Here is a 27,299-nt window from a genome sequence, read left to right as displayed (position 1 = left end):
AATTTCAGATCTGGAATTACCAATCTCTACGGAACTAAAGGTAACAGTTAAACTTGAAAACTGCAACTACATGACATCACAAGGTGGAACAGAGCATTTGGAGCTTTGGAGATGTAGACAGACTAATAATAAAGAGTTACTCCCTCATGTGTGTGGCGGACAGCAGGGGGCGCGCTTACTTTTTAGATTTACCTGACTTTAACGCCCTGTGCCAGCAGAAGTCAATCAAAGCCTCACAGTCCCAACTTCTGCTGGTGTCAGGTAAGATTTGAACCACCTCCTTCCTTTTAATTATTTCAGCTCTTTTAAACTTTTAATAGGTCTTAACTATTGTTTCAGAGCTAAAGTTAAACCAGAGGCAGACCTTTTCCACCGAGTATTGGAGATTTTGAGGTAGGACAGAGTTTTTAAATCAGGGTTTTAACATAGTTTTAATCCTTTTTTTTCTTAAACTCTTGTCTGTTCTTTTATCGCAGGATTGGTCTGCTACTGTTTTGTTTTGTTGTGTTTTTAGGTTGTGTTGTTGAGTTCTTTTTGGTTCGATTTGTTTTATCCTGTTCGTTCAAAAGTGATATCATATATTTTAGCTCTACTGCATCTTAAATAAATGTGTTTTTTATCGTTGTCGTCCCTGGGCTTTTAACTTTAGTTCAGTTTAAGTTCCCTGGTCGTACTTGGGAGGGGTTTGGCCTATACCTTTGTGTTTGCATTTTGGGTTTTTAAGTAATTTTGTTGTGACTGTGTAGTAGCACTTTCCGTTTTGTTCTGGGTGAGGCTGCCCCCTTTCAAATTCTCCTTGTTTGGTTGGTTAACATTAATTTCTGTTTTCAGGAGTTGGTTCCTCTACCCAAGGACCACAAGGTTTTATTCAAATTTTAGTAGTAGTAGTAGTATTTTATTAATATTGGACATTTTATTGTTTTACCCAAAGCCTGGCTCTTTTGTAGGAATAAATTATTGTATTTTTCAGACTTTTTTCATGGTTTGGGTGTTTCCTGTGACTTATACTCCGGTGTGACTTATTAAAATTTTTACATGGACAGCTGCGAAAAGTTCTAGGCTCATGTGTCAGTGTCTGCTGTCACTTCACACTGCACATGTCTCCAGCTGCAAGTAGTGAAATATGCAGCCAAAACGGCAATCGTGCAGCAGAAAGAAAGTTTGGAGTGAGCGGAAAACTTGTGAGGAACTGGTGGAATGCGGGGATGGAGAACACAGCTTCACATTAACCGAGAGGATGCATCATGAAACTTTCCTGAAGTCACTGGATGGATGGACAAAGTCTGGACTTCAGTGACACTGAAACCATCCTGTCGGGATTCAGAAAGACCCGAATAATTCTAACTGGAACTGATGCTGAGTCTGACGACAGCGACACAGAAGAGGAAGCGGCGCTCTATTTACCTCCGGAGGTCGAGGCCGAGTTGTTCAGAAGTGACACCGAGGATGAAGAATTGAATGGATTTAGTGATTTGGAGTGAGATGGAGAGTTTGGTAAACTTGTTCTGTTCTGTTGTTTATGTTATAGTTTATCTGAAGAACTGTTCATATGTGACGTTAACAGTCTGTTCTTCTCTCTTCTATTGTTTTTACTACAACTTGACTTTACACAGGAAATGTCTGTTCTTGGTCTCTGATTTTGTAAAATAAATTTCCCGGAAAAAGTGAGACTTATAGTCCAGTGCAATTTTTTTTCTTTTTTCTTCAATATGCATTTTTTGGCTGGTGCGACTTATACTCCGGAGCGAATTGTATAAAAAGACAATATTTTCAATTTCTACTTGCTCCGTTTAATCTTAATAAATTTTAACTATATATTCTAAGTCACGTCTCTGTCCTTTTATTTACAGATTTACCTGTGACCTTGCTCATTGTATGTATGTGTGTGTGTGTGTGTGTGTGTGTGTGTGTGTGTGTGTGTGTGTGTGTGTGTGTGTGTGTGTGTGTGTGTGTGTGTGTGTGTGTGTGTGTGTGTGTGTGTGTGTGCGTATGTGTGTGTGTGTGTGTATTTAATTTATTTATTGGTTTATTTATTTCTATTCTATGATTTAGTTTTTATTTTTATTTTACTGGTTTTATTTTATTTTACTGGTTTTATTACTTTAAGACTAGTATTATTTTAGTAATTTACTTTATCATCTTATTGTTGTTATTTTTTATGTATTTGTGCAGCACTTTGGAAACAGTTTGTTTGTGAAATGTGCTATATAAATAAAGTGGATTGGATTGGATTGTATGTATGTATGTGTGTGTGTATATGTGTATGTATGTATGTATGTGTGTGTGTATATGTGTATGTATGTATGTATGTATGTATGTATGTATGTATGTATGTGTGTATGTGTATGTATGTGTATGTATGTATGTATATGTATGTATGTATGTATGTATATGTATGTGTATGTGTGTGTATGTATGTATGTATGTATGTATGTATGTATGTATGTATGTATGTGTATATGTATATGTATGTATATATATATATATATATATATATGTATGTATGTATGTATGTATGTGTGTGTGTGTGTGTGTGTATGTATGTATGTATGTGTGTGTGTATGTATATGTGTATGTATGTATATATGTATGTATGTGTGTGTGTGTGTGTGTGTGTGTATGTATGTATGTATGTATGTATGTATGTGTGTGTGTATATATATATATATATATATATATATATATATATATATATGTATGTATGTATGTGTGTGTGTGTATATATATATATGTATGTATGTGTGTGTGTATGTATGTATATGTATGTATGTATGTATTGTAACAAAGAGTACCTTAGGTCACATCCAATCCATTTTGGTAATATAGGAGCTTTAATGTAAAACTTCAGTTCTGTAGATTCATGTCATGTTAACCACTACTGCGCACCGCCAGTTGCCAGATTCTAATACAAATTGCTCCTCTCGTCCTCCCTCGCTTCCTTCTCCTGTGCTCGATGTTGGACCCTAAACGCGGTTAAGAGCGGGTGGAGCTTCACAGATAAGCCTGGGGAGCTGCAGTGTCCAGATAAGCTCCTCACACCTTCTCATATCCTCCTGTCCTCCTGGTCTACAGCGAATCACACCAGAGACACCCACCACCCCCCCTCCGGAGATAAGGGCCTGCCCCGGGCACGTCAGGAGAACCTCGAGATGGCTGCCTGAGCTTTATAAACGCCATCTGCAAGCTCTGTCTGAACGCTGTGGAGAAACAGTCCCATGATCAAGATCCCAGTGTGGAGAAGTTTGTAACCTGCTTTGTTCTTCTCGTGTTTGGGTCCACAGGTTTGGTGGGTGTTTTAGGTTAACATCAGACTCACACTTCAAACCTCAGCATTGACTTTAGAATGATGTTGAGCTGTATCACAACAAGTATAAGAGCACATAGACTAGTCTACACCACTACACCACATGCTGACACATATCTGAGGAATTACACAGATATAAGGCCACACTGGAATAGAAAAAAAAGTGCTATAATGTAACCCTTTCAGACCTAAGGGCAATTTTTAAATAAAATTCACACTCTTTCATACAAAACACACAGAAAACATGTATAAACAACTTTTTGGACATAAATTTTTTGTTTTAATTTAGGCCCTTAGCTACAAAAGTCCAAAATATGAAGTCTGTAAATAAACTCAAAATCTCCTTATTGCCTCAAAACAAAACAAAAGTGCAATGGCCCCATGACTTTCCTGGTGTCAGTCATGGAAACAGCTGGTATCAGGTCCAGGACACAGAGCCACATCACTTCCTGCATTTCCATGGGGTTTGTTACATTTGGATTTGGACATTTGGACTGAAATAAACCTTTCAAATAAAAATAGCAGGAGATGCACAATTACACAGACCAAGATGCATAATGTGCCATTTATTTGAGAAATAAGTGCACTTAGAGCGACTTTTTCAATTGTTATGAACTCAGAACATCGAGCATTTTGTCTCACTACACTCTTTGGCAAAGTTTGGCCCAATCAAAATGGATGGAGCACATGACGTATGATAATGCGAGAAATAAGCTCGGAAAGCTGCAAGTCCCAGCTTTTCACTGGGAAAAAAGTAATTTTCTATCTTTTATGGTTGTTAAATTATGTGCAGTTATATAAAGAAAAATTCCAGCTCCCACAGATGAATGCTGTTGTTGTGTCCTTAGGCAAAACACTGAACCCACCTCGCCCAGTGTCTGTAATAAAGTCTATAAAGCACTTTTAAAAACAAGGTTTACAAAGTGCTGTACAAGCAGCAAAGAATAATACAAAAAATATAAAAATAGCAAACCGAAAGTAAAAACAGACAATGATGCAAACAATCCAATAAATTATATTTAAAAAAAAGAAATAAAAAGAAAAAAGAATAAGAAGAAATAAGGAATAAAATCAAGCTAAAACCAGTTAAAGGAAGGCCAACTGATAAAAGTCTTAAGAAGTGATTTAAAAGATGATCTTGATGTTGTGAGTCTCATCTCCTCAGTCAGGTCGTTCCAAAGCCGAGGAGCCCGGACTGAAAAGGCTCCAGCTATTTCGTCTGGAGCCTGGATTTTGGAACAGTCACAGAGACCTGCCTGAGGATCTGCGGCTGTGGGATCGTACAGGGTTAAAACTTCTGAAATGTAACTTGGTGCAAGACCTAAACGAGCCTTAAAAGTGAACAGAAAAATCTTCAAATCGGTTCTAAAACCCACAGGAGCCAGTGAAGGGAAGGTAAAACAGGGTGATGTGTTGATGTTAAACCAGTGAGGAGCCGAGCTGCTGCTTCTGAACCAGTTTGAGGCGGGAGATGGATTTGGAGTTGAGGCCGAAGAGGAGGAAGTTGCAATAGTTTAGACGAGACAAGACGAGCGCGAGGACGACTTTTTCAAGGTCAGGGTGAGGAGAGGATAGTTTTGATTTTGCCAATTGTGCAAAGGTGGAGAAAACAGGATTGGGCGACTTTTTTGATGTGACGATGGAAGTTGAGGTGATATCATTGTTTCTGATATAGGAGATTATACTATTGATTTCAGATTTGGAGCTGTTGAGTTGTAGGAAGTTTTGTGCCATCCAACTTTTCCCGTCGTTGAAGCAGTTTAACAGAGCAGCCAGGCTCCGGAGGTGGTTTGGTCTCAGCGGGAGGTAGATCTGCGTGTCGTCGTGTACACTGGTGTATGAACATATTTGTGAATGGGTGAGTGGCTCCTTCATGTAAAACGCTTTGAGTGCATTGAAGGTGGAAAAGCGGTATGTAAAATGTATGAATGTATCATTGTGGGATCAGAATCGGTCGGGAGTATCTAGTCTATTCCTTAGTATCAAAATCAAGTTTGAAATGTTAGTATTATGAGAACAGTGGCATGCATATGGCAAATGTGAGAAGAGCCCTTGTTTTTTTTTTACTCTGTATATATTTTATTTGCAGTGATTTTATTTTATTTGCAGTGATTTTATTTGCAGTGATTTTAGTGCTGTGTTTTTTATACTGGAGTGAAGGACTGGGTGGACTGAACTAATTGAACATTCCCTCCCACCCAGTATTATTGGCTGTGGGAGGGCAGGGACTCGAAAAGACAGACAGAGGGCATGAGTGGGGCGCGGACCTGGGGTGTGCACATGTGACACCGGAACCAGAAGAGACGGGGCAAGACAGGTGCAGGAGAGGGAAAGTGAAGGCTGACAAGTGGGGCAGCGGGAACGGGCGAAGCTGGACTGGCTGGACCAGGCAGAGCAACGCGCCGACAAGGACAGACACAACGCCTAAAAAGAACTAAGTAGAGGGATGTATCTGGGGGACCTTGTGGACATGCGGGAGGCCGGATGGTAGATCGCACCGTAGAGTTAAGAAGTACTCTGTTTCCGCAGCAGCTCCGGAGCCGTGGCGGAATTACCTGCATGAACGAGCTAAGTAAAGGGACGTCACTCGGTCAATCCTGATGTGCAGTGTGGCTAGTCAAATGCGGTCCTTGCCGCAGTCTGAAAGTCTTTGTTTTAATCCCGTTTTACAGGCAACTACGTGACGTGGCGGCGGCCAGAGGGACTAGCGCGCCAGATCCACACGGACACTCAGACAGTGACTGCAGCACCCGACTCATTTTTTTATTCTGATTTTAGCCGAAACTGATCTTTTTTTTAATATTATTGTTATATATTTTCTATATTACATTTTTATTCATTTTACACTCATTTTAAATCTTGTACTTCACTGAATAAACTTTTACTGACTGTATATCTGCCCATTTTTTTTCAAACAGTTTGGTAGACCTAAAGAATCTGACACATATAGAAAATGTATCTTTGTGGTCTGTAACGTAAATGTGCTTCATTGACAATGTCTGACCTCTGCACAGTGGGGCTTTGTTTATACGTCACCTTTAAGTAAGAATTCCAGAGTTTTATAAATGAAAAAGAGAGCAGCTCCTCTGTGCTGACAGACTGGGATATTGGTGTGGAGACGGTTGTCATGGCAACAGGATATCTGCGACACATGATATGCAGATCTCGGTTGTAGTCAAATTTAGTGCTCACCATAAAAAAGACATTTTGTTTCATAAAACAGAATGAATTCTTAAGTGGATATCAGCAAAGACACAAATGCGAGAGGGAGGCAGTTTGGGGATGAGCTTTATTGTGAAGAATCATTTTGTGAATATATTACTTTTATTCTGCTGTTTGAACTGTGTGCTTACATTTAGCCTCAGGGATAAATAAACTTCTATTGATTGACAGAATATATTAAGCAGAATATGTAAATCTGTGTAATCTAGTTTTAGTTTTAAAGGTGCACTGCGTGACTTTTCTCGTGGAGAGGCCGCCACCTGCTTATCTTCATGGAGATGTTACTGCTTTGTCTTGAATGTTTCACAGTAGAGATTAAACTATCTCAAGCCAGACAACTACAGGGTACATTACAGGTCAGATCTGTGGAGAGGCGTCCCGATCACAGAGAGAATTATTGTATTTTTGGCAAATAGAAACAGCTGTAATGAATAAATGTTAGATAGACGTATTTAATGTCTTACTACGGAACATTCCAGGCAAAACAGTAACATCTCCAGTGTTGGGGAGTAACAGATTACATGTACCGGAGTTATGAAATCAGAGTACAAATTATGAGTAACTGTATTCAGTTACAGTTACTGTTTCAACGAGTGGTAATTGGATTACAGTTACTTTGCTGGTTTCCTGTTTGCTATATTCCCTTTTTTTTTTTTTTTTTTTTTTTGGTAATTCCACTCATTGCCGGAAACTAAAACCAGGTTTAAACTAGAGCTAAACTAGACCTAAACCAGGTCTAAAACCAGGTCTAAAACAGGACTAAAACCAGGCCTAAACTAGATTTAAATCAGGACTAAGACCAGGTCTAAACCAGGTCTAAACCAGGATTTAACAGGACTAAATCATGCTGTGTGGACTGTGTCTCCTCCTCTTCTATCAATAATATTTTTAATACGGTGAAGTAAAGTCTGGACTTTTCATTTTCTTTTAGCAAACAAACATCCTATGTTACGATATCCTAGTCTTTGTTTCTCTACAGCAAATTAAGTAATCCAAAGTATTCAGATTACATTACTCACTTTAAGAAATTTAATGGATTCTGTTACAAACTACATTTTGGGGTGTGTAATCTGTAATCTGTAGGGGAAAACATTTTAAAAGTCACCTTCCCAACACTGAACATCTCCATGGAGACAAGCAGGTGACGGACCCCCCACCAGGTTTAATTATTTGAAATTGTTCTGCAAGAAATTTCAGGACTACCAAAAGTTTTTTATTATTATTTTTTTAATCGCCTTTCCATAATCATGACTCAACAGCGACATAAAGCCCAATTTGCATGGCACTAGTTTTTCCTAGGACCTCTGTGAAGTTGTAGTCAGGCTGGCGCCACCTAATGCCTCCTTTCAATTTAATTTCTCTCCAGTAACTAAGTCAGGAATCAGAATACACTAGACGGTTTGCAAGAACCCTGGAAGTTGTAGACCACACATCGACGAATCAGTGAAGAGCTGAACCAACCTGAGTTGTGACAGCAGACTGCATACACTATTCTCCTTTGGGCTTCCTTTGTCTAATACAAACTTTGCATTTTTTATCGCACCTTTAATTCGCAAGTTCACCTCGCAGACACGACAATGATAACTGACGGACATGTTCTGCTTTGTTTGCTGTTGTGCCGGCGATTACTTGGACACCACTGAGCGTCCTGGCGCATTACATACGTCACGACCAAATAACAGCGATTAGTTAAATAAAAAAAGTACCCGCCAACTGTCGAGCGAATGAATCCTAATGCTGCAAGGTCAGACACTTTCTATGAAGTGAAACTGGCTGATGAATCAGGCTAGTGAAGTTGGCCCCAGCAAATGCAAGTCTAAACAAAAACTCTGTCTATCCTTTGTGCTTGGTTTGTGCTGTTTTGTGCTGCAGAAAGTTTTGTTTGTGCTGTTTTAGTTTTGGAGATATTAACGGTTCTTTTATAGGTTAAATTGGGGTCGGCCAGCCCTCAGGATGCTTCAAAATGCTTTAAAATGCCCCAAATCATGTTGATCGTTTGTGCTTCGTTTGTGTTGTTGTTGTTTTGTTTGTGCAATTATGATTCTTAAGATATTAGCAGTTTTACTTTGGGCAGATGACGTCATCCAGCCCCTCAAAATGTTAAATAGCAGAAAATTATATGAAGCGTTTATCTTTAATTTGCACTGTTTTGTGCTGTGTTGTCTTTTCATTTGTGCGAGTATATTTCTAAAATGATTAATAATTATTTTTGAGGAAATTATGATGTAATTTCCGCTTAGCTGATGGCGGCAAACTCCATAAAACTAGTGAAGAGAAATAATCTGAGGCTGTGGAAAAGTCTGTATTATTATATAAAACCTGAATCAAGTTACTAAACACTGACACACAGACTTTTCCACAGCCTGATATTAGTTTTGTGGAGTTTTGTTAAAGCTGCTGCTGTCAGCTGAGCGGAAATGACATCATATAATTTCTGCAAACATAATTATTAATGTATTAATAATTAATAAGTTTAGAAATATACCAAAACAACTGAAAATTGTCAAAGCACAAACGAAGTTCAGATGTTTCATATAATTATCTGTTTTGAGATTATTTAACATTTTTCAGGGGCTGGATGATGTCATCGACCCAAAATTAAACTGTTAATATTTTACGAACCATAATGGCACAAACAAAACCTTTTGCAGCACAAAACAGCACAAACAAAGCACAAATGATTGACACCATTTTATGTTGTTTTAGAGCATGTTGAAGCTTCCTGGGGGCTGGCTGGTTCCAATTTGACCTATAAAAGAATTTTTTATATCTCCAAAACTAAAACAGCACAAACGAAACATTTTGCAGCACAAAACGGCACAAACCAAGCACAAACGATAGACATAGTTTTTGTGTTGGTTTGCGTTTGAAAGGTTGCCAACTTCGTGCAGGTTTTACGTAGGAACATCTGTAAAGTTTAAATGACGCCGTCTGTGATTTTGTGTACATTTGCACGGGATAAGCAATGTCAGTAAACTACATGTTTTTTAGAACTTTATTTTGGAAATGTCGCACTGGTAAACACACCGAAACAAGACAAGAACCTTTTAAATCATCATGTCACCAATGTTACTTTTATTTAATTGTTTTTAGCAGAATGCGTCTGCACTGTATCGTCAAACACCGTGTTTCGTACAACTTTGATGCAATCGACGATCACAATGACATCCACAAGATCAGATTTCTCATGAAACAGCCAGTCTCTCTGTTTTAATCTGTTCACACTGATGCAGCCAGTCTATCCAAACTTTGCAAACTTTATTCCAAAAGCACCCAAATTTCTGGCCCTCAGTTGCCCCAACAACACAGCTGTACTTTTGGGTCACATACCACAGTTTGATGTTTTTTTTAGTTTTTAATTGTAAAAAAAATGCAAAAACTGGATACGAGTATTCCACGGAGAATAAATATTGTTGATTTAGTTCATATTTGGACCTAAAATGGGCCCTAGAGACGTTGTTAATTACTTTAAGCTTCAATGCACAAACAAAAAACAGGCCAGTTTACAGACGTTCACCCAGGATGAGAATCACCTGAGGAGCTCTGAGTTTGCAGAATTACAGGAGGTCAATTTTTTGTAGACATGAGCCCTATTCGCCCGGGATAAGTACAACCTGGGGACATGTGGTAATTTGTAAATTCCTGCCTCTACATCTGTGTTACTTGCAGCGCATTCGCACAGGATAAGCAAAGTCTGTAAATTACTCTGTTTTACTGATATTACCACTGGATATGTCACAACATCAGCTATAATAATAGGAAGGGCAATTAGTATAAAGGCGACTGGACGAGTACTAGTCCAGGTCTAAACCAGGACTGGTACAAGACTGGACCAGGACTGGTACAGGACTGGTATAGAACTGAATCGAGACTTAACCAGGACTAAACCAGTGTTGATCTAGCGGCTGAGTTGCGCGAATTACTCCCCCTGGTCCTAGCGGCGGAGATGCACGGATCGCTCCCTCCCCCGGTTCTCAGTGTCGATCTAGCGGGCCCTAGATTGCCCCCGTCCCCCGATATGGAGGATATAGTCTAACTAGTTATATTATTTAAAGTGTTCCTTAATGCTTGCTGCTCCACATGTCATCCAGGCCGTCATCCTGCGAGAATTGGCTCTCTTCTTGGACCTCTTCACGTTTCTGCAGATTCGGTTTACATACAGAGCGATACAGGGCCGTATTAGAATTTGCCCCTAAAAAGCTTAGAACTGCTCAAAATTTCTACCGCAGCCTCCACATTCAAGACGGAAAGATAGAAAAGGCACAATTACCACAACAAACAGTTAGGCTACGTTCACACTGCAGCCTGAAGTGACACAAATCTGATTTTTTTGTCCCCTATGTGATCTGTATCTGATCTTTTAATGACAGTCTGAACCACACAGATCCGATTTTTTCAAATGTGCTGACATCATTGTTATTAAAAGCCCGCGTTGCATGCTGGGAAATATTTTGGTCGGAGGCAAGAAACACAGTAGCGGTCAAACACAGTGTGTAACCTCACGTATTTATTCCCGATAATGGTAAATTCCTGCTGCATTATCGGATGCACAAATAGAAGCACAGAAGGAAAATGTCTTTTTCGTATTCTGAGTGAAAAGAACCGCCAACGGTGAATTAAACGGCTTTCAAACATCCACAGAGCAAACGTAGAAGATCCTAACAAACCGTGGACTCCAACAAGTTCAACAACACATCGAGACTCTTGGAGGTTTTCATCTTTTCTGCTGTGAATGACCCAGGAGTTTCCACCAAGTCATTGTGGATATCTCCCAAGTGAATATTTGTCCAGGTAGTTGGCGATTCTGACCAGAAATTTGGTTTGGTCCACCTTTTGTCGGGGTTGAAAAGGGTGATTTGGCTCCATTGATGTTTATGACCAATTTCTGGTCAAATGGTCTTGGGTCCTCTGCCGTTAGAGTGGATAAATAACCGGGATCAATACCCTTTACGTGCTTTCTCGCTCCGTCCGTCATGTTGAATTAGTGTTTATTGGCCACTAAATACCCGGGTATTTTTAATAACTTTTCTTACAAAATTTTTGGTATTTTCTACTTGTGATAATGTAAACCTAAAACTATTCTTGATGAAGTGTGCTAAGGGAAATATGTGTCACTGATTATAGTCCAACCTGTACAGAAGAGTGTTTTGTATCTGTTGTGTTAGAATTGCATGTTATCAATATACTTGGATTCAACATGTTTATGTATATGAATGATTAAGGATATTTAGTTTTTAATAATCACGTGTTTGGGGTCATGATCCTTATAAATACCTGTTGCTCAATCTATCAGCCCTGATGAAGACTCAGAAGTAGTTGAAATGCGTTGGCCATTAATAAACAGTGTTGGGAAGGTTACTTTTAAAATGTAGTTTGTAACGTAATCCATTAAATTACTTAAAGTGAGTAACGTAATCTGAATACTTTGGATTACTTGATTTGCTGTAGAGAAGCAAAGACTAGGATATCGTAACATAAGATGTTGAAAAGGCAGAGTCTTTACTTAACCAAATTAAAAATATGATTGATAGAAGAGGTACAGTCCACGCAGCATGGTTTAGTCCTGTTAAATCCTGTTTTAGACATGGTTTAGACCTGGTTTAGTCTGGGTTTAGTCCTGGTTTAGTCTGGGTTTAGTCCTGGTTTAGTCTGGGTTTAGTCCTGGTTTAGTCTGGGTTTAATCCTGGTTTAGACCTGGTTTTAGTCTGGGTTTAGTCCTGGTTTAGACCTGGTTTAGACCTGGTTTAGTCCTGGTTTAGTCTTGGTTTAGACCTGGTTTAGTCCTGGTTTAGTCTGGGTTTAGTCCTGGTTTAGACCTGGTTTTAGTCCTGGTTTAGTCTGGGTTTAGTCCTGGTTTTAGTCCTGGTTTAGTCTGGGTTTAGTCCTGGTTTAGACCTGGTTTAGTCTAGGTTTAGTCCTAGTTTAGACTTGGTTTAGACCTGGTTTAGTCCTGGTTTAGTGTCCGGCAATGAGTGGAATTACCAAGAAAAAAAAAAAAGGGATATAGCAGTATATATACAGTAACTGTAACTAAATACAGTTATTCATAATTTGTACTCTGATTACGTAACTCCAGTACATGTAATCTGTTACTGCCCAACACTGTTAATAAATACACCTGTATGCCATCCTCTTTCTACAACAATCCTACAATTTACTACAATCCTTTTTCTTCAACAAGAATTCAAGCCCCTCTGGTCTGATGAGCACCTGTATGTGTGCGTTTTGATCCAATATCGTCATTTTAAGACCTGGAGTTGTGTTTTGTTTTGTTTCGTTCACACATGCTGGAGTAATCCTTTATTATTAGTCTGTCTGCATCGTCAAAGCTCCGATGCTCCACCTTGTGATGTCACGAAGCGGTAATTTTCAAGTTAACATCTCCTTTTACCTTTAGTTGAGTCGAGATCTGCAATTCCAGACCTGAAATGATCCACATGATTCTAGTGAAAGAGTATGGAGTTTAAAGACACAGTGGAGCACTTCCTTATTACTATATCAAAAAGGTGGAACAGAGCATTTTTCTACAACAGTGGTGCTCACACTTTTTCAGCATGCGAGCTACTTACAAAATTACCAAGTCAAAATGATCTACCTAATACAAAGCCAAACAAACTGCACTGAAACACTCTGTGCCCCTTTTTTGGACCCTCACCCACAGTTTGAGAACCTCTTCTTTAAGAGAACTTCCTCTGGCACTTTACACAAAACTGTGAAAAAAGTGAAGGAAGATTTTTAAACCTGTTTTTTAAAGTTCCAAACTGGAGTTGCATTCTTTTCTGGTTTTGCAGTGATATTTACCAGCCTCTGCACATTTACCAAACCAAACACACATCGTGACAAACACAGATGCATTTGTGCACTTTTGTTAGACAAACTTCAGCCAAATGTGGCAGTAGGTCTGTTCTGTAGATCCACTCTATGCTGTAGACCTGCTTTGTGCCAACACTGTAACACAAATTTAGACTGGTTTTTGCTTCACGTTTGGTCTTGCTCTTCTAATCAGCCGCACTGTGGGAGGGGCTTGTGTTGGCTGTACGCAGGAAGGAGCGAGAGCGTGAAAAGGCGAGGGGCGGCGTGCTGACGTGAGGCAGATGGACAGGTAGGATGTTTAGGAAGTTGAACCTGCCCTGTGATGCACGCTGGTACACGAGGGCACACGCTGTTGCAGACGAGCCGTGCATAGGGAGCGTGTGTGTTTGTGATGTGCCGTAGAGTCTCCGCGGGTTTCAAATGAGCGCACAGGCTGCACTGAGACGCCCCACACACTCCTGCACCCGCTACAAGTTTATTACCAACAGCAGCGGCCGTAATGAAATATGATCACACTTGTTGAGTGTCAGATCTCGAGTGAGAGACAAGACTGAATCCAAACACGAGTCCGAGACCCACATGACCTTGGCGATCGACTGGTAGATCGCGATCGATGTATTGGGCACCACTGCTCTACAAGAACTTAGCCTAAATGTGCAGGGTTTGTGTGTTAAACATGTGTGAATGAAACAAAACACAGCTCCAGGTCTGTTTTTTGACAGGGAAACAAGTGTCTAACATAGATCAGAAAAAGGCGTAATATGGGCCCTTTAATAATGAGGGGGGAAAAAATCAATCTGTCTTCTGTTGGTAATTTCTGCAGCTCTTGGTTTTGCTTTGTGTTCCACTGAAATCACGAAGATAAATGGCTGGAGGCAGTTCTAATCACAATGCTAATAACAATGCATTTATTGACGGTTCAAGTTTGACGAACAATAAAGAAAGAAGAGCAGAAGTAGACTGGACCGAGTAGACTGGACTATGACTCGTTAAACTCCTTTGTTCCTTTTGTACCTCAAAATAAACTGCCTCCCAGCTTTTGCCCATATTTCTTTCCTTTTTCAGTGGCACACTCGGCTAGTTTCCTGACCACAGGTGCAGGGCAGGGACGGACTGGGACCAAAAAACAGCCCTAGACTTTTCCCTCACAAATAGGCCTACCTACATTTACTAATTAATAATGAACAATTTCAATAAATCACTAATGAAATAATTGAAGAAAACACACAAAAATAGACTCTTTCTGATTATTTATTTACAAAAACACCTAACTCACTGAAATGTTGTCATGTTGCCTAATCCAGGATGTGGCAGTCAGTGGGAGTAAAAGTTTCCTCAACAGGTCACTGTTTTGTGCCACCCTGTCAATCACACACTCACGTCACCTATGACATAACTACTGCTGCTGACGACAGTCACACTGCTGCTGGCAGAAAGAACTGTACAATTTTTTGCATTTTTCTGCTTCAAGTGACTTTGCTTTTCCCATCCTCCTTTCTCCTTACATTTTCTGTTTGACATATTTGACATGTGCTGAAACCAACGAGCGACCCAGTCCTCTATGGCTGCGTTCACACTGCAGCCTGAAGTGACCCAAATCCGATTTTTTGGCCCCTATGTGACCTGTATCTGATCTTTTAATGACAGTCTGAAGGACACAGATCAGATTTTTTCAAATGTGACCCAGGACACTTGGATATGTGCTCCTGAAACCGATACATATCTGATCTTTTGACATGTGACTTCAGTCTGAACAGTCAAAGTGCATTCATCCACCTACACGTTATCAACAAGCCACAAACGTCACTATTCTGCGCTGAAGTAGGCAAAAATTGTTAATGAACTCCATGTCACTGAAGTGAAGCACATCACCACTCACCACTCTTGGCTACCGTCTCCACATCCACACGTTCCTTTCAACGGACGTCGCTGCCACTGTCCCACAAAACACCACGGCCAAAAACCTCGTCCTTCTCCTTCTCAGTCTCCTCCTTAAAACAAGTAAGTTGTTCATGTTCTGGCTCTGGTACGAGAGGAACTTTAAAATCTCCAGGTGCTCAATGCTGCGTCCATGTTTGGACAACTTCTGTAAACACAGAGCACGCTCGCTGCGGTTGACGTCGTCGTGTCTCCAGTGCACATGCAGGACACTTTCGGGCTGTTTACTGTTCACACTGGAGTCAAATACAAGTCACATTTAATTGGAAATGTGAACGACCTCGCAAAAACATCGGATTTCACCAAAAAAATCGGAATTGAGCATTAAGCCCTGCAATCTGAACGTAGCCTTAGTCGCCTTTTAGCCCTATGCAATTTATGCTTGACAAATGAGCACATTATCATATTAGCGCCCTCTGCTGTTAGTACGGAGGACAGCCGGTACACCAACAGATTGCCAGTCCGCCCCTGGTGCAGGGGCACTTTTTCTCCTCACTTAGAACATTAAAGGGCTCATATCGTGCTTTTTTCTAATCTGTGTTACAGAGTTGTCTCCTCATCACAAATAGTGGTGATTCTACACTGATCTGCACCCCGGGCGAGACCCCCTCCTGGTGCCCCCCCAAAAACTTGAGGAAGAAAATTGAGGAAGAAAAGACTTGAGGATCAGGGGGGCTCATGTCACCCCCCACGAGACGCCGCCCCGTCGGCCATACCTGAAGTTGTGTTGTGTTTTGTTTCATTCACATTCTAAACCTGCATCTTTACTTCTTCTGACAAACTGAAAACACTCCTGTCTTGTCAAGTTCTAATACAGTAAGTGCTCTATTGTGTTTTTAAACTCCATACATCTTCACTAGAATCATCTGGATAATTTCAACCCTGGATTTGTCCATCTCTATTGACCTTAAGGTGAAAGGAGCTGGTCACTTGAAAACTTCCACTACATGACATCACAAGGTGGTACAGAGTATTTTGAGCTTTAGAGATGTGGACAGACTTATAATAAAGACTTACTCAAACATGTGTAAATGAAACAAAACACAACTCCAGGTCTGGGAGCAGTAATAACATGTCTAAAAGCTAGGGCTGGGTATCATTAAGAAGTTGCCGATACGATACATACCTCGATACAGTGCTCTTTTAGTTCGATATGATAGGGTGACCAAACGTCCGTTTTTCCCCATTTTTTCATAAAGTGGTGCAAATGTCCGGGTTTTCAGTACCGTTCATTGGGGGCATTAAACTGAGAGTCTCTCGGGACAAGTGGGAGGTCATGTGCACAGGTTGGAGGTGAGAGGACAGTGTCCCTCGTTCATCGTGGGGGTTATGTTCTAAAAATAACCTGCGATAGGTGAAATCCGCGAAGTATCAACTTTATATTTTACAATTATTCTATCTGTGTTAAGGCTGTAAAACCCCTCAGCACAAACTTTATACACTTTTCTCAGACAGGACAGGTGCAACCCTTTTTACTTCCTTCTTAAAACTTATTGCTACTGTCGTCAAGTTATTTTCCTCCTTCTTTATGTAACAAACTGAAGATTCATTTATTCCATAATGGAGCCCAACAGCGCAGGGTCCCGCACTGGTCCATTTTTGGAGACCCCCAGTACAACACCGCACCCGCCAGTACAGGACCGCACCTGCCCGTTAACCCGAGATTATATCAAACTTTTGCGCTGCCTATGCCACGGATTGAACCAAGACTAAACCAGGACTAAACCAGGACTAACCCAGGACTGATTCCAGGACTGAAGAGGAGGACTAATCCACGACTGAACCAGGACTAAACCAGGACTAAACCCAGGACTGATTCCAGGACTGAAGAGGAGGACTAATCCACGACTGAACCAGGACTAAACCAGGACTAAACCAGAACTGAAACAGGACTCACTGTCAGGACGGGCTTGGAGGTGACCGCAGGAGAAAGGACCGGCTCAGCTCCACACCTCACGGACGTAAACGCGGCAGTTGCCCGATCGCGCTTTGCGGACAAACTGCTCGCCGTTTTCTCTCTTAAGTCCAAGATTAGTCCTGGTTTAGACCTGGTTTAGTCCTGACCCATCTATCCATCCATTTTCGTCCACTTATCCGGGGCCGGGTCACGGGGACAGCAGCCTAACCAGGGACTCCCAGACTTCCTTCACTCCAGACACGTCCTCCAGCTCCTCCGGGGGAACCTCAAGGTGTTCCCAGGCCAGCCGAGAGACATAGTCCCTCCAGCGTGTCCTGGGTCTTCCCCGGGGCCTCTTCCCGGCGGGACATGAACACCTCCTGAGGGAGGCGCCCAGGAGGCATCCCGAACAGATGCCCAAGCCACCTCAACTGGCTCCTCTCGACGTGGAGGAGCAGCGGCTCTACTCCGAGCTCCTCCCGCGTGACTGAGCTCCTCACCCTATCTCTAAGGGAGCACCCAGCCACCCTGCGAAGGAAACTCATTTCGAGCGCTTGTATCCGCAATTTTGTCCTTTCGGTCACTACCCAGAGCTCATGACCATAGGTGAGAGTAGGAACGAAGACTGACTGGTAAATCGAAAGCTTCGCCTCGATTTACCAGCTCCCTCTTCACCACAACGGTCCGAAGCTGCACTGATCTGCCTGTCAATCTCACGTTCCGTCCTCCCCTCACTCGTGAACAAGACCCCGAGATACTTGAACTCCTCCACTTGAGGCAGGGACTCTCCACCCACCCGGAGAGGGCAAGCCACCTTTTTCTGGTCGAGAACCATGGCCTCAGACTTAGAAGAGCTGATCTTCATCCCAGCCGCTTCACACTCGGCTGCAAACCGCCCCAGTGCACATTGCAGGTCCTGGTTCGATGAAGCCAACAGGACAACATCGTCTGCAAACAGCAGAGATGAGATCCTGTGGTCCCCAAACCGGACCCCCTCCGGCCCCTGGCTGCGCCTAGAAATTCTGTCCATAAACACAATGAACAGAACCGGTGACAAAGGGCAGCCCTGGCGGAGTCCAACATGCACCGGGAACAGGTCTGACTTACTGCCGGCAATGAACACAGCTCCTGTTCCGGTCATACAGGGACCGGACAGCCCTTAGCAAAGGGCCCCGAACCCCATACTCCCGGAGCACCCCCCACAGGACACCACGAGGGACACGGTCGAATGCCTTCTCCAAGTCCACAAAGCACATGTGGACCAGTTGGGCAAACTCCCATGAACCCTCGAGCACCCGATGGAGAGTGTAGAGCTGGTCCAGTGTTCCACGACCAGGACCAAAACCACACTGCTCCTCCTGGATCCGAGGTTCGACTATCGGCCGGATTCTCCTCTCCAGTCCCTGGCATAGACCTTACCGGGAAGGCTGAGGAGTGTGATCCCCCTATAGTTGGAACACACCCTCCGGTCCCCCTTCTTATACAGAGGGACCACCACCCCGGTCTGGTAGTCCTGACCCACCTGTGTGTAATTACTACCCGCCTGTAATACACAATACGCGTTCATACGGTGTAAAAAATTGCACAAAAAAAAAGGTGTCCGGGTTTTCACAAACGGAAATATGAAATATGGTCACCCTACGATATGATATATTTCAAATCGATTCGATACGATACAGTTCAACAAAAAAATAATGACAAAATGTTGGATGTGGTACTAAAAGTGTTTGTTAAACCATTTCTTGTGCAAAATGAATACGAAACACACATTTTACTCATCAAAACAGTGAAAATGTTAAATTTGTCGCATCAACAAGTCTCCTTTCAAGTTTCCAAACAACAAAACTGTAGCTGTAACTAAATAATTTAGTAAAACATAGCAAAAAATACTCTTGAAAATATATCGATACAGCAGCCCACGATATCGATACTGTATCATCACATTAAAGGATATGATATATTGATATTTTGATATTTTTGCACACCCCTAATACAAGATCACAAGAGTCAGTTTTGTGTAATCTCGGACCTTTATGTTTGCATTTATAAATGCAACAGACTTCACATACACTGAAAAAATGGTCTGAGGGGGGTTGCTCAAATTACAAAAACTAATTTGACAACAATAATATGACTTTTTTACATTTCTCTGTCCAGCATGTTTAAATCTTACAAAGGTCACTTGATTGTGGTCGATGTGAGACCTGCATGTTTTAATCAGGTTGAGGAAACATGACTTTGTTATAATCTGTGGTGAGGCTCGTCCCTCTGGAATTCTCCTCCCCAAAACTTTTGGAGGGAAAATTCAAATGTAACAGGACACAGGACAGTTCCAGGAGCAGAGACACACAGTGTGGAGCAGGAGGATTATCAGAGCTGATCTGGAGGTGAGACTTTTCAAAGATTTTATGTGCTTCTCTGGCCTAGAATGTCGTCATTGTTAAAACATGTTTGTGGTGTTTTATTTGAAATTAGAGTTAATGTAAGAACTGTTTCCATGAAACAGAAGAGTGACGTCCAGAGCTCTGCTGGAGCTGTGGGGAAGTTCATGAATGTTATAGCTGATGTTTCAGGAAAAAGGAAGATGTTTGAGAACCAACAAACCACAGACCACAGATGAACAAAGTAAGTAAACCAACTCAAATGATTTAAAAATAATTTTTCAAAATGAACTTCCTATTGAAACAGTGATCGTGTTTCTACAGGGTGATGTGGCACTAGGAGACTTTATACCAGATGCCCTCCCTGTTACTGCGTTTAGAGGAAGAAAAGCAGCACATGGTGAGTTTTGTTTGTGCAGATACAGTTCTAATGTTCTTGTAATTCTGTTCTGGTCCATTATTGTAGTAATAAGTGCTTTAAGTGTATTTAAATATATACAACAGAGTAGATCATCAGAATGTGATCATCATTCAGATTCAGAAAACTTTATTGATCCCATAAGGCAATTCATTAGCAGCATCTCAGAGTACACCCAAACACAAACAAACACAAAGTGTGTCAGTCCATTGCCGTCCACCAGTGGAACTCAAAATAAAAAACTAATTGCAGTGTAAAACTTTCATAAAGCTGTACCCTTAGAATTTAATAATTTAATAGCACAGGGCACAAAAGAATTAGAAAACCAGTTGGTTTTCCGTATTGGAGCATAAAACCGACGCCCTGAAGGCATCAGGATAAAAGCAGGAGCCAGAGGATGGAGGGGCTGAGCCAGGAGACCCTTGGCTTTGCTCAGCACCTGCTCCTCCCACAAAGAGTTCAGGTCCCTCAGTTTGACCCTGTGATTTTCGAGTTATTCTGTGTCCACAGAGACCAGAGCTTCTTCACTGAAATAAATCTTCTCACTGTCCAGCTCCAAACTGTGTGTCTCTGTACTTGTGCTCTTGTGTGTTTGATTCTGTTTAAGACAATACAGAACTGTTGAAAACTAAAGACTGTTTTTGTATTCTTTTACAGAATTAGATCAATTAAATTAAATTATACATATTTATACATTTCACGATAAGGTAACATAAGATAAATATGTATATTCAGCATGATTTGATCAAATTTCATCAACATGAAAAAGTGACATTCATGTTCTGAGACAAATATGTGTAGAGAGGATCAAAATAAGTTTCAAAGCCTAAATATAATTTTATTGCATGCAACCGCTTTCTATAACTTTTTACGGAAATCCAGCAACCTTTTTTTTTCAGTGTAATGAGAAAAAAAAACACCTCAGTCTGTCTCCAATCATGTCTAACCCATTTCAACACAACCCAAACTCTTCCCTCCTCTGCCATAGCCCCGCCCCCTCCCTGCCGCTCGCAGTGATGGATCTGCGGCCGCTCTGAGGGTAATGGTCTGGACACAGGGGAGTAAACAGGAGCGTCGCCGCGGGTTACGGCAGCCTCCGATCATTCATACCGGTTTATATGAGGCGGAAATCCGGCGCCAAAGGTCCGGGACACTAGTCATTGAGTGTTGCGGCCGGCGGTTTTCAATCACAAACAGAGATGGCTTTAAGTGCGGCGTGACGCGTGGTTAGGCCCCCCCCAGGCCCCTCCATCAGCCGCCCGTCCCCCCTCATCCATCACCCGCTCTGGGCTCACACGGACCCAGTGTGACCACAGCGAAGAAGAGCTCCACGCCTACTGAGCGCTGGACTGATCTGACAAAAGCCTGATACAGTTTGATGTTTGTGGAGTCCAGTCAGTGGCATCATGGATTCTGATTAAAGGACTAAAACCAGGACTAAAACCAGGACTAAACCAGGACTAAAACCAGGACTAAACCAGGACTAAACCAGGACTAAATCATGCTGCACATACGTGTCTCCTCTTCTATCAATAATATTTTTAATTTGGTTCAGTAAAATCTGAGCTTCTCATTTTCTTTTATCAGACTAAACATCTCATGTTGAGATATCCTTGTCTTTGCTTCTCTACAGCTTTACCCATTACTTTACTCACTTTAAGTAATTTAATGGATTATGTTACAAACTACATTTTGGGGTATGTAATCTGTAATCTGTAGGGGAATACATTTTAAAAGTAAACTTCCCAACACTGGTTACAGGTGGTTTTATTGTTCAAAAATTCCAGAAAAAACAGGCCCTCTGACTGTGAGCGTAGTCGTTTTTTGACCTGTAAATTGGTCTGGTTTGGTTTCCATGAAGATAGAAAGGTTTAATACCATACTGCATCTAATTAGAAAGCAATGAAATGTCCCATAATCAGGAAGTGCACATTAGCATGCTTCGTCACGACAAAACTTTGCTTTGGTCTCTGAGAGTTGTGAAAAGTGTTTATAACCTCGTCGCAGTGAATAATCGGGACGCTCAGAATGCATAAGGTAAATAAGGAATAACTTTGGACTGCTGCAAACTGTTTAAAATAAACTTGATCAGTTTTTCATGAATTCAAATTTAAATTTCAACATCACGTTTCGACCTGGAGTTGTGTTTTGTTTTATTCACACATGTTTAACACATAAACTCTGCACGTTTAAGCTGAGTTCTCTCAAACAAGGAAACACCTTGTGATGTCATGTGGTAATACAGGAAGTGCTCCATTGTGTTTTTAAACTCCACACACCTTCCCTGGAATCATTTGGATAATCTCAGACTTGGAATTCCCAGTCTCTACTGAACTAAAGGTAAAAAGAGCTGTTCACTCTCTCCACACCTACATCTGGTCTGTTTGAAATCAGAGGTGCGCAGTGCACGCCCTAAAACTAATATTGAAACTAGATTATTATTTGAGCAGGTATTGATACTAAAAAGTCCCAGTCACCCTAGAGAAATGAAACTTTCTTGAGGGATTACCATATTTTTCAGACTACAAGTCGCTCCAGCCTAAAAATGCTAAAATGTTAAATTGTTCAGTGGTGCAGAAGTAATGGTGCAATCGACTGACATGATACAGACAGAACAGAGGCTCTTTCTGCAGGAGACATGTGCAGTAGAGTGAAGTGACAGTGGTACAGGAGGAACAGGAGCAGCAGATACTCACACACAAGACTAGAACCTCTCACTGCTTCAGTGTGAACATTTTAATATATAAGTCACACCAGAGTATAAGTCACAGGAAACACCCAAACCATGAAAAAAAAGTGCAAATTATAGTCTGAAAAATACACACACAGATATAAGACCACATGGGAACAGAAACAAAAGTACTACTATGTAATGTTGAGAGTTTCATTATCATGGTGGTACCTGAATCAGTACTGAGTACTGAGTGTATCCTTAGTATCCAAAACAAGAATCTTTAGAATCAAGACAACACAAGTACAGCCCAGACCACAGTTTAGGAAAATCCAATGTGGTGCTAAAAATATCAGTTTGCTTCTTACCTGTCTTTGACCCATGTCCTTCTTTGTATTCAGTCAAAGTCACTGCTCCAAACTTCAGATTTCATCAAATATTTATTTATTTTTTTAAATCTGCTGTCATTTCTTTTTGTTTTTATCCGACACACTGCTCCCTGCTGACAGAACTCAAATGTGAACATGAACTAGACTAGACTAGAAGTGCACACTTATTTACTTCCAAACTCAACCTCATACCATAGTAACCGTTTTATAACCTCCTCGTGGCATCTAACCAACCACCTGCAGTCACCCCCCCCCCCCCCCCCGTCTCTCTCTGCAGTGTCTCTCGGGGGGGTCAGCTCCGGGCATGTCCCTAAAGAAACTTGTTTACACAGTTTGAAATGATTACACTGATGAGTTTCATATTGAAAATGGTGTATCACAGAGGTTCATGTGCAGTATAAGATGATCACGTCTATCACCATATCGTGATATTCTCTACTGTGAGCCGTGCATCATACAGGGTTCCCACTCTTTTTCACTGACAACATTTCAAAATGTTTACATGACTTTTTCCAGAAAGTGAATTTTCCGTGACTTTACAGCACCTACATGTGTAGAACTGATCAGACTTTTAGGGCTAAATATCAAATGTTAACCCTTTCCACTCACCTTATGGTTTGGGATTATAGTTTTTTAACATTCAAAATCCTGTCAGAGCATTTATTGTCATGGAAATGACATTTTCAATTTCCATGACTTTTCCAAAACTTTCACTGAATTTACAAAATTTCATGACTTTCCAGGCCTGGAAATGACATTTTGAGTTTCCATGACTTTTCCAGGATTTCCATGACCGTGGGAACCCTGATCATATTGAATGATGGTGAGGGACTCTGTGATTCCCTGAATACCACCAAATGAAAGAGTAACTGTACTGGAAAACTGACTCAAAATATATTTTTCTGGAGATATTTCGGTGCATGTTTTTGTTACTTCTTTGTCTGGCATATTCAGAATGATATGTCTGTTTGTTTTTAGTTTTGTTTTTTTATTCAGAGGGATCTGATTTGTTTATTTCGGTGACACATTTGAAACGAAGGAGCTCATTGGTAGTGATGTTACGAGATGTGCCGAGGCTTCGAAGCCTGTGTCGAGTAATGAAGGGGGTGTTTCCGCGAAGCGCGTATCGAGGCTCGCTTCATTTGGGGGAGGAGCCAAAAATGATGACACCCGAAGCCTCGCTGCCCGACTCTACCACGTGACCGCTTCAGGAAATGGTTCTCGGATTTGGCGCGATTCGAAACATAAGGGCCAGTGAAACACAACGGATTCACCCAAAACATTTTGTGGTTTTGGGTTATTGTGAGTTTGGTACATTGTATTTAGATTCTTTTTTTTTTTTTTGCGATGGAGACAGCAAGTGTTTTTTCTCTGCACGTCTGCTTCATCTGTGCACTGTGTTTTTTGTTTTTTGTTTTTTAAGCAGGGCAAATTCTCTGTAAAAAAGAAACCGTCTGAGTCCAAATACTGTGGAGAAATTAATATTTTTAAATAAAAATGAATAAAATGACCCTATTTTGCCCTCCTTATTGTGGCATAAGCACACACATAAAGTCGTAACACGAGCAAAGTCACATTACACCCTGATCTCCAATTTGTTCCTTCTTTTTCTTTTTAACTCAGCCTTTATATCATGAACACAGTCTCCAGGTTAATACATTCACACTTTATGTTGAAATCACAAACATTCAAATATTTAATTTGAATATATTTACATATTTAAATCTTTGTATCAGAACCTCGATGATCATGTTGATTGTTCGATTTTCACTCTGCCTGTTCTAAATGTTTTTGTCCTCTTGATGGTGCAGTGGAGCAAATGAAGCACCTTGAAGTGTCGGCTCAAGAGTCGAGTAAATGGATGGAACGCTTCAGTGCTTCATGAGGCTTCATCTCTCCATCACTACTCATTGGTTACACATCATTTACAAACAAAATGACATTTGTCTCACCTCAGATGAACAGAGTTTAGTGTTTCAAGCAATGATTGTGCATAAATCTGCCATGTTTATGTGATTAGGTTCTTTTTGTCAGACCAGTTGTTTTTATTCCTGACAGTTTGTTCTGCTCCCTGCTCTTCCTCAGAGTCATGATGTGTTGTGATGTGTCCGCTCAGCTGATTTATACAGGTTTGGTGCCATGGGACTATAAACCAGGACGAATGTTTCACAGTCTTATGTCTCTATTCAGTGTTTCATGTTGTGGTTGATGTGTGAGAGTGTTTTGTTTGTCTTGTTCTTCTGTTTTATACTGCCTTTTGGCCAGGTCGTCATTGTAAATGAGAAGGGGTTCTCAATTGACTTGCCTGGTAAAATATTGAATAAATAATTAAATAAAATAAAACAACACACCTGGGATACTGTCCTGAGGAAGTCAGTGCTGTCATCCTGCCTCCATCAGTAGGAAGACCTCATCATTGCCCTGCCAATGATGAGGGCAAGGGCAGAGAGAATATGTGACCCAAATGAGCATGCACAGGTCTGCACGCTGCTCCAGAACATCTGGAAGACTGAATTGACCACACTGGAGCCACCACTGCTGGAGCTCTTTTCTATTATAGCTTCAACAGAGCTCTCACATGAGCCCTTCATTGCTTTGGCCTGTCTGGTCCAAAACATCCCTGTGCAGATGATCACACAGTTCTTAAAGAGTCAGACAACAGGGCAGAAGATGCAAACCTGACCAAGGTCCTCTGCAGGATGACTGATTGGTTGTCCTGACCTCTGGCCCACAAAGTTGACATCTGGGTGATTGCACTAGTAAGAGAACTGGCTGCAGTTGAGTTGTTCACTATACTTACTGATGTGACGCTTGGAGATAGAAAATGGAGCTAGAATTTATTCGACTGTGGTACCCCATAGTGCGTCAGGAACCACTGGAGGTGCTGTCGCACATGCTCTTGAGTTTCCTTTATTCTCCAGAAGCCTTTCATTTGGTTGTTCCCTGTGTTGTTCCATTTGTCCAGACCTTAAAAACTGATGGATTTGATGGCAGCAATGCATCTTTACTGCAATTCTCCAGAGTTTTGCACTGTATGACGCACCGCTATTGGTTCCTTTACTCTCACATACTTGAGTCCATCAAGGATCTTCCAAAACCTGGAGGAGATGTGATCAGGTTTATGTTGAGTCAAAGTGCTTGGAGCTCTCAGTCCGGCTCTTTCAATCCAGCTTTTCTGAGACCATCTGAGAAATCTGAGACTGGCAAAACAGGCCTGGTCAACCTGGGGAATATCTGCTACATGAACAGCATCCTGCAGACCCTCTTTATGGCCACTGATTTCACTGATTTGTCTTTAAATCTCTGTGGCTAAGAAAAGCTCATGAAAAAGCTTCAGTTACTGTTTCCTTTTCTTGAACACACTCAGAGGGCAAACCTCAGGGTTCTTCTAGTCCAGCTGCATGAAGAGGAGAAGATCCTGCAGGAATCTGACCACAGAAAGGCCAATAACAGAACTTTAATAGAGAAGAGCTTTGGTGGGAAGCTGCTCACCAGGATCCTCTGTATGCACTGTAACAGCATCTCAGAGAAAGAAGAGCTTTTTACAGACTTGCCATTAGAATTCTGTGCCTCTGCCACCTCTGAGCACGATCTCATCAATTATTTCCTGGCACGAGAAGTTCTTGATGGAGGTAATACTTACTCTTGTAAAAAATGTAGCTCCCTCCAAAGAGCAGAAAGGACTTTAAAAATCATATCAGAGCAAGAATACCTCATTCTGACTCTGCTGTGATTTGAATATGATGCCAAGAGACATGTGATGAGAAAGAGTTTGGACAAAGTCTCCATTCCATGTTTGATGGGTCTTTCAGTGCACACACAGAAGCCCAGAGCATGTGTTCAGTCAGTCCCTTATGTTCTGTGCTCTGTGCTGATGCACTCAGGGTTGTCATCAGAAAGCGGATATTATTATTCTTATGGGTGTGTGTCTGCTGTGTGTCCTTTCCTCTTGCCCGTCTCTGGCATTTTCACATGAGCATGGAGACACATTGTCCTCTACTGGTCATTCAGAGCAAGACTGGATTCTGTTTAATGACAGCAAAGTCACTTATGTCTCCTTCCAATCAGCTCAAAGTATGACTCACGACACAGAGTATGTGCTCATGTACAGGAAACAGAAGAGACCTGGACAATGAGTTGAGGATGAATGTTGACCCTCCACTACAGAAAGAGCTTCTGGATGCTGCTGTCGAAGACAATAAACTCTTCCAGTAGGAACAGGAGCTGAAATATCTTACCTTCCAACACATCTCTGCTCCGCGGTAG

At 41.4% G+C, this 27,299-nt stretch overlaps 1 pseudogene; it reads left to right on the top strand.

Annotated features, from left to right (window-relative positions):
* The first annotated feature begins 146 nt into the window (after window positions 1–146).
* LOC110167904 (ubiquitin carboxyl-terminal hydrolase 38-like) lies at window positions 147–27,299 on the top strand (annotated as a pseudogene).

Source organism: Boleophthalmus pectinirostris, unplaced genomic scaffold (genome assembly GCF_026225935.1).
Source record: "Boleophthalmus pectinirostris isolate CB_2022bp ecotype Guang Dong unplaced genomic scaffold, ASM2622593v1 HiC_scaffold_14, whole genome shotgun sequence".
Taxonomy (NCBI): Eukaryota; Metazoa; Chordata; class Actinopteri; order Gobiiformes; family Gobiidae; genus Boleophthalmus; species Boleophthalmus pectinirostris.
This window is presented reverse-complemented; position numbering and strand designations above follow the sequence as displayed.